The following is a 9,170-nucleotide window of genomic DNA, read 5'->3' on the forward strand; positions in this document are numbered from 1 at the left end:
ACCAACCCCCAAAAAAAGGGGGACCCCCCCCCAAGGCCCCCCCCCCCACCTTGCCCTGCCCACAGTATGGGGGGTAAGGGGGTAGGAGGAAGGAGACTTGACCGGAAGACTTCCAACCTACCTTGGAGCCATTAGGGAGCATGGATGGCAACCGCCCCATTCAAGGAAATGCAGAGGAGAACTCAGAACACTGAGCCGAACTAAATGTGAGTAAGGGAAGCTCTGCTAGAGCCGATATGCACCCGGGGATGGTTGCTTTTCCTCAAGGCGGATAAGAATCCCCGGGGATAGATGGGGAGGGAGGGCCCCTTAACCGGATAACCTGGAGGTTAATCCTAGGCCAAGCCCAGGCATGCAATCCCCCAGGTCCACGGTCCCTGATTCACGGGGGGATCATACACTGGGAGGCCCCTGCAACTAGCACGCAGGCCTATGGACAAAATAACAAACAAACAGTTACGATGCTCCTGTTAAGCCGGAGGAAGCACAATAAACTGAGGTGGTGGGGCAGTACCGCCACTTATATTTTATTGTGGATGATGCGCTTCCTGTTTTGGGTGGGTGGATCCCATCCCAGGTGCTGCCCTGGAAGAGGACTTGGGAAAAAAACCCTGAACAGTTTCAACATTAAGGTTAAAATACCAATGATTTTGTTGCATACGACAGCCAACTGCACGAAATTTATTGAAATGTCACAATTGACATTTAATTCAGTTGTACAGGTACAGCTCCGTGCAATGCAGTTGTACTTCGCTGCACTGGAAGAAAACAAAAATACTTTGCACTAGTGTTCTGCGCACACTAGTGCAATGCAGCAGTGTGAACTGTGCTCATAGTAAACACGGCATTCTGGGGAGAATTTATCAAAACTGCACTGCAACCAATCAGCTTCTCCAGTTTTGATAATTTCCCTCCAGAGATTGTCTTGGGCGCTAGAAAGGGCAGCAAGCACAGCCCCAACACATATGGTTCGAAACAGCCCTACATCTAAATATTAATGGAACAAGCTCATTTGATAAATCCATTACAAATAGCATTGTGTTGAATGAAGAGGTGCCAACAGAGCCATACTGGTCGAATTTCGGCCAATTTAACATGACTCTAACAGGGTGAACATAGCCAATAATAAACAAAAAAGTTTTTTTAGGTACGGAATAACTTAATAAGGTTAAAGTGGCTTTACACCAGTAGAACTTCGTTTGAAAAAATTTGTTTTGGGAACTTTCATCTGATTTTTTAATAGTTAATGGGGTTAAATCGACAATCAATTTTGCAGAAAAATTCGAAGGAGTAGGATGGAAAAATTTTCCCAAACAAAGTTCTAATAGTTTAAGGCCACCTTGCTTTTCATAAGCCAGATTATAAATATGGTCTACTAAAGTGATACTATTTAAAAGAAAACTTTTTTTTTTTTTAGCAACTTGTGCGGCAATGAAAGTTATTATGTTGCTTAAGGGCTTGTTCACACCAAATGCAGACCAGATCTGCATGAGTTTCTGCACATGCAGTGCAGTGTGTTTCACTGCGTCTTTTAAACTGAATGGAAGACACACCCGGAGAGACGAAAAGGGACCCCTCCGTTTACACAACAAGGTGCCCAGCACCAACAAAACCAGGACACAGAACTGCCCAGAGGGGAGACCCACGACCACAAGGCCGACAGGTCAGGAAAAATAACAAACATGACTAAGTTCCTGGACGGTAGGAAACAAAAAAACTGAGGTAAGAAGGGGTGGGAGGGTATTTAACTACCTTTAATTGCGTTCCACAGAGGAAAAATAGGGGTTGCTGCTGTTTTTTTTTTTGCATGCTCTGGAACTAAACGATGCAGTGTGAACTAGAGTCCAAAATACCATTGGAATACATTGGACGCAGTTTTGATCCGTTCTGTAACTGCTCTGCATCTGCTCTTGGTGTGAACTAGCCCTAATAAGATTTCTTATTTCTCACTTTTGCAAATAATTTACTGCTTCCTGTTTTATGTAAGCTGTGAATGTAAAATGTATCCAGTTGTTTTTGAAGGTGTGCTAATAACAAGGGCTGGCAATTAACTGATTAAGTGGCAGCACAGTTCTCACTGCACCCAGGCTCTTTCAAACCTTTCTCTGGAGCTGAAGAATAGGTGGAGAGGGTGGTAGGCAAATCTGTATACATGTTCACCTAATGCAGAGGGACATGAACCATGTGGACCTGCCTTATGGAGCAGGATGGAAAAGGAGTGACAAACACCTGTGTATCAGGGGAAAAAACAACAGTGACCAGAAAACATTTTATGTCTGAGCACTACGGCACCAGATGGGACAGCGTGACCAATGGACTCGCAGGTAATGTCCAGGCAAAGGTGGCATATTAGAGGCTCTGCTTAAACACTGTTCATCGTCCCCTGTAGTAGTGACCACTAGAGGTACACTGAAATTCAATTTTGAAACCACAACCGAAAATATAAAAAAAAGTCAGGCCAAAACCGAAAAAAAAAACTTTTTTTTATATATTCATTTTTTTCTAATTTTTTTCATATTTTTTCTAAACAGACGCCTGATATTTTTATTTTCAAATATAAAAAAAGATGGAGTCCTAAATCTCTTTCTGCAGCCCCCTGTTATAATGAACATGAATCCTCTATACTGCATGCTCTTCTTCATTCATAACTTGTAGAAATAGTATGTTTACCATGTCCACAATCTTTAATGAACAGGAAGTATAGCACTTCCTGTTCATTCATAATTGGGAACACAGTAAACATACCATGTCCTCAATTATTTACAAGCAGTCACTCTCACAGGATGCAGAGCGGGCGGTGCAGGGAGGAGAGCTCGGTCTATTTTGACAGCTGACTCCTCCCCTGCATCACGGCTCAGCCTCCCGTAACAGCTGACTCCACACCGCCGCTCTGCATCCTGATTTGTCACAGAAGCCTGAGCGGGGTGATGCAGGAGCTCTGCCTCCTGTGACAGCGCTGACAGCTGTCTCTGCCCCCACACCGTTCTCCATCCTGATTTGAGTGGGGCGATGTGGGAGGAGAGCCAGGCCTCCTGTGACACGCCGAGCGTTCACAAAACTCTCCTGCTCGGCCTCCTGACAGATTCTCTCTTCCGTGCTGGATGCTGCGCTGTGTCAGAGGAGACAGAGCAGCGCCCAGCGGAGAGGAGAGAAACCAGGCATGCGCCCCAATTTCGGCTGAAAGATGGCACTTTTGGCATTTTGCCAAAAGTGCCATTTTCGGCAGATATGTTTCAGTAGCCGAAATTTCAGTGCATCCCTAGTGACCACATTGACCAATACCCTGGAACTGATCAAATGAGTGGAAGGAGAGAATAATCCAAAAACTGAAGTGACAGGTATTTTGGACTTCAAAGTTTAGGTCCACTTTACCAATTCGTCATATACAACTACAAAAAAGCATTCAAATAGGACGCTTAAGATTGTATATTTATAAAAGCAGGGCTAGACAAATTCCGGGTTCGCTCACCTCTCGATCCTGTCACGGCTCTCTGCCGTGACAGGGGGAGGGGCTGGATTCCCCTCTCCCCACTCCAATCTGCCAGCGCTAACTGGCGGAACGGACGGGGGAGGGGGCGGGTACAGCTGGCTCTGCCTCTAGATAGGCAGAGCCAGCTGTCACTCACGCAGCTGGGCGGATCTCGACGTCCATGCCGGGATCCGCTCCGGCGTCTCAGTATACTGCGAGAGCTTAGGGTAACTGAGCTTAGGGTAACGGGAGGACGCTAGTTTGTGTCCTCCCGTTACCCTAAGGAGAACTATGGGGAAAAACACTGACCCCATAGTTCTCCTTTAAACAAGTCGAGTTGACTCCCTGCTACTAGCTAGATTTACCAAATCTGACTACCTGCTGCTAGCTTTATTGAATCTGACTAATGCCTATTTGCTATGTCATTGAATCTAGATACTAGTAGCTAGCTTACTGAATCTGACCTAACTACTACTAGCTAGCCTAATGGCTTTAGGGCTGCAACAACTAATCGACATAATCGATTATAATCGATTATTGAAAAAGTTGTCAACTTTTTCAATAATCGATTAATCGGCTTCCGATCAGTTGGCCCTGTTCACAGCTCCACACGCTGTGCGCCGCACTTATTGAACTTTACACAAGAAAAAAACAAAAAAACTGATGCAAATCAAAAGGAACATCTCATCAGTAACAGGTCTATTCACAAAAGGGTAAAGAGCTTGGAGAAGGCAGGAGAAGTGAACAATCTAGGACAACATAGCTGAACTGGAAAGTGAGCTGAATTGGAGATTTTTTCCAAATCAGCTATATGTCCTAGATTGTTCACTTCTCCTGCCTTCTCCAAGGAATAGACCTGTAAGTATTTCCTTGCAAGCGGTTGTCACACACATACCATGTCTAATAGACACACATCAATGTAATTCAATGAACCCTATATAAGCAGCACCAGTTACATCTGCATTGAGCACTGACTGTACAAGAGCCCGGAAACAGGAAAGAAGGCAAACAGTAACTATAGGACAATAGGCTAAACAAGTATTTAAACCCTCTACATTTAGAACCCACTGCAAGATTCCTTCCATGTGTATATTTTTTTAGCATACAAAAACTTTCCAGGAAACACACAACAAATGCCAGTACTCCTTGTAATTCCAAGGCAATTATCTGGAAAGAATGTGTTACTAGCACTCACCAAGCTGGGGCAGATTCACACAGAGCTACAAGTACAGTACAATTCAGTCTAGAGCAGCTGTTCTCAGCCAGGGTTCCTCCAGAGGTTGCTAAGGCAGAGGGATATTTATTTCCTTAACAGTACTGTCTGCCACCACAACAGTATATGCATGGGGAGTAAGTTGGGGCCCTGCAGATGTAAGTTGGGGCCCTTCTCCCATGATAACCAAAGTGGGGCTGGGCCTTTTACCATCACCATCAAAACAAGGGGGAGGGGCTTTTTTCACTGAGCACCAAATCATGGGGGTTCCTTTTGCCACCAACCACCAATGCAAGGGAAGGGGGGACCTCTTCACACCAACGGAAAGGCGGGCCTTTTCCCACCGACCACCAATTCCCTCTGACATAGGGCCCTTATCCACTTAGGTGAAAATGATTTGAAAGGAAGGCGGAACCCCTGGTGAAAGGCTAGAGAAAGACTGGTCTAGAGTGCAGCCAGTATTTTCTATGGCAGAACATTACAGATCCGGGATGCCAACACTTTTCATGGCAGGAGAGCACAGACACACACATCTGAGTGATGAGAGCCCCGGCGATCGCCCAGTAGGGGTCGATACTCACCGCTGGTGTGTGGGGAGGCTCAGCCGCTGGTGAGAGGAGATGCCGGGTAAGATCCGGACCCCCGCTGCGGGTACATCAGGAAAACCTCAGTGCCCGCCGCGGGGCACCTCTACGTCGAATGATCCCAGCCACTCGTCCTTCCCGATAAGCCAGCTGCGTCACTCGTGCAGGTAGCTGCCGCCGTCGCTCTGGCCTGGCCTGTGTGCGACTCTTCGTCTGCTACTGTGTACTGCTTTCTGTTAGGCTCTCTTACTTCCACCTCCCCTCTCCCCCGGTCTCCGTTACTGGGTCCCGGAGCCAGCCGGACTCCGACACGTCGCCCCGCGGTCACTGTACCGGCCCGCCGTCCCAGGCTCCCGGGGGACGAGGGTCGGCTTCGGAAGACAAGAGGCAGAGGAGACGCCGGGAATCTTCCACGGCCAACGACACAGCCAGACCCGACGAATAGAAGCCGGAGACAGTGAGGCAGGCGTTACCAGCCGATGAGGAGGCCGATCCTATGCTAATGTTACGATCACAGGCGTCAGTACAGAGGGAGTGAGTGGGCGGACACGGGGGGGAATGGCGTCTAGCCAGAGATTGGGACGAAGACTGCGCATGCCCAGTTCACTGTTCGCTAACCTAGGGAGAGCACGTTATTGTAGCGAAAAATGTATTGTTGTATTTAAGTGGAAAATGTATATATGAAAGACACAAACAAATTAATTAGAGCAGTGGCTAGACACGTATCTCAACAGTCCTGGCTTGCACAGTATTTGCAGGAAATAGGCACATTTTTCACTCCAGCTGTGAGGGTACTATAAGTCCCATGAGGCATTGCAAGACTGACAGCCACAAGCTTGACTACCAGAGGCAATGGCATTATGGGATTTTTAGCTTTATCACAGCTGGAATGCCGAGGTTGCTGCCCCTGCGATAGAACCTTTTTAAAATGGAAAGAGGGGAATTTACTAAGACTGCAGCAGCTGTGCACAGTAGCCGGAAACTTCTATCTTTCATTTTTAAAGCTTAAAGTAGTGTTAAACTCTTAAACCTTTCAGTAATTAATCTAGGACTAACAAATATACAGTACATTGCCCAGCAAGGCATTTCTTTACATTTGTGCCTAAGCACTTCAGTCATTATGTTTCTAAACAGCTCCAACTCTCTCGGTTCTGCTTCCCTAAACTTCCTGTCCAGTGCAGGCGACAGCATAATATCTACTAACTTGGAGAAGGAAAGTAACGGAAAAGAAGAATGGCTTGTCTTGCTGTGCCTCTGTGTTAGTGGAGACACACACAGCTTACTAGCACACACAATAGGACCCTGCAAGGGAAAGGAACCACCCTAAAACTCGATATCAGGGGACCAGATGATTCTGCAGGAAACTAAAACTTTTAAACATCACGGAGCAGCATCCATTATAAGCGATGTAATCTGCATTTGAAATAGCTTAAAAACCTTTTGACTTTAATATCAGTTAAACTGAAAAAACTGACAAACACTACACTAATGATGGCCAACTAGCCTATAACATGTGTTGTGCAGCTTTGAATAACTAGCTTTATAATATTATCTGCGCTATAGACCAGCAGTTCTGGGTGTCTAGTTGGCCACAGGAGCATAAGGGAGGATTTGCATGACTCCAATTTTCCAAAAATGAGAAATAAATCCCTTATATTTTGGATCTGCGCTGAACGTAGGACCTGCAAATACCTTGGGGAAATGTAGGAAAACTGGAGCCGGCAGAATCTGGAACAGTTGCCCATGGCAACCATTCAGCTTCTTCCTTCAGTTTGTTTAGTTTGTCACACAGGCATTCCGATCAGGTCCACCTATCAGTTTTTCAGGCAGACCTGATCGGAAGCTCGATGTTAGTCTATGGGCAGCCAGAGTTCTACTTCAACGGACATGACCATGCCAAATTGGATGTATTTGATGTAAATGGACACTTTAAATCCAATTCCCCATAGACCACCATGGGGTCCGGTAATTTCATTTTTTTTTTTCCTCCATTGCAAAATGGAGGAAAAAACTGGTCGGACATGGATGTCACAATCGGAACTGAAGACGTCCATCTGAAAGGAGTCTTAGACTTTTAAAATGAAAGATAGAAGCTGATTGGTTGCCATGGGCAACTGCTCTAGTTTTGAGAAATCCCCCTCCTGTTTTAAATCCTTTCCTACTGGCCAATGTACATAAACTGTAGTTGGAGCAGTTGTTCTAGGAGAGGACGTACCTGTACATCCTTGACTATGTGCGCACCCAAGCTGTGGGTCCCACTGTAATTAGACAAGGTAATTTAGCATTGGCTAAAGGCACAGAGCCAATCAAACTGGCTCTTTGCCTTATCATCGTTGTGATTGGTTATCACAGAGATCACATAGCAATGTTTACATTGCCAAGCCCTCCTTTTCCTGTTACAACAGAGGCAGGGTGAAGTAGAGGAACTAAATAAAGAATTGATCTTTCATTCATTAGCTCCTGGTTTAAATCAAGCTGCAGCAGTAGAAAAATAAACAAAGTATGTAACAATGTTTTACCCTTCCACCCCCCCCCTCTCCTCTACAGTATATGTCAGCTCTATACTATCTCTGCCCTGACTTGTATATTAACCCCTTCCCCTCTCTTATCCTGATCATCTGTACATTAACCCCTTGATCACTATCCTCCCACTGTATGTGGATTATACATTAACCCCTTCACCAGCCCCCTCTCAGATCGCTTCGGGATGTCCACTTTCCAAAAAGGGGTCATTTCGGGGGTTCTCATACTGTTCTGACATTTTATTTTGATGTGTTTTGTAACATAATGCATGGCAAACATTTTTTTCTTTCAAATACATGTGGTCTTTTTTACTTTATGTGGTAAAAACATTAAAAAAACAGTTAACAATTAATTACCAGCAAAAGAAAGCTGTATTTGTCGCAAAAAAATAATATAAAATTCACTTGGGTACAGTGCTTTGTGACCGAGTAATTGTCAGTCAGACTATCACAGCACTGGAAAAAAAAAATGGGGTTTAACATGTCAGCCCTCAAAGTAGTATTAAACTACCAACCTTTTTCCATAATGAATCCAGATGAAACAAATATACATTGCCCAGCAAAGTATTTCTTTACATTTTTGCCCAAACAATAACAGTCATCATGTTTCTGAACAGCTCCAACTCTCTTAGCTCTGCTTCCCCGAATTTTCTGTCCAGTACAAGATCACAAAGGACAGCACAGTCTCCAGCAGCTCTGCAACAAGGGTAAGGAGCCGCCCTAAAACAGGATATTAGGACCAGTGCTTGGGGAATCACCTGATTCTGTAGGAAGCAAAAAAACTTTTAAACAGCATGCATTGTAAATGATTTAGTAAGCATTTGAAAAAGCTTATAAGCATTTTGATAGGGGTGTGGTCTAACCATGGCGGCGTAAAGACGCTTCTCTAGAGAGCTCTGCAATGGCGGGAGGGATATTACAGTTGATCTGCCTACTTACATTTCTCTCTCCCTGATCTGCAGGAGGAAGAAAGCGGCGAGACACACCCGGACTCCGACCCAGCCTAAAATAGAGACATTCTTATCGCCAGCAGCTCAGGGAGAGCCCTCAACTTCGGTCCTGCTGACGCCATCTTCCTCAGCTACACGCCGCGTGGAGTCAGCACAGCACCAGAGACAGACAGACAGGGGCTGTGTGTGGAGGTAAGGGAGGGGAGTCCGCGGGCACTGCTGACAAAAGAAGATATTCAAGCCATGTTGGGGCAGTTTACAATGGCTCTAAAGGGTGAGCTGGAAGAGGTCAGGAATGGCTTGCAGCAGACAGACCAACATATGGGAACCATGGAATTGGCTGTCATAGATGCAGCCACTAAGATCTCTGCTCTGGAGGCTTCTCTCATCGCCAAACAGGGTCACCTCCTTCAATTTCAATTACACCTAGAG

General features: G+C 45.6%; 1 protein-coding gene across 1 annotated transcript in view; it reads right to left on the reverse strand.

The window, feature by feature from the left end:
* The window catches only part of HIPK1 (homeodomain interacting protein kinase 1), a gene marked incomplete at its 3' end in the record, with an annotated part of 112,999 nt that extends 107,617 nt beyond the window's left edge, over window positions 1–5,382 (reverse strand). Inside the window, exon 1 of the mRNA XM_018573833.1 lies at window positions 5,264–5,382. The remainder of the gene's footprint in view (window positions 1–5,263) is intronic.
* Between the last annotated feature and the right edge of the window lie 3,788 nt (window positions 5,383–9,170).

This window comes from Nanorana parkeri, unplaced genomic scaffold (genome assembly GCF_000935625.1).
Source record: "Nanorana parkeri isolate BGI_ZX_2015 unplaced genomic scaffold, ASM93562v1 scaffold2560, whole genome shotgun sequence".
In the NCBI taxonomy this organism is placed as follows: Eukaryota; Metazoa; Chordata; class Amphibia; order Anura; family Dicroglossidae; genus Nanorana; species Nanorana parkeri.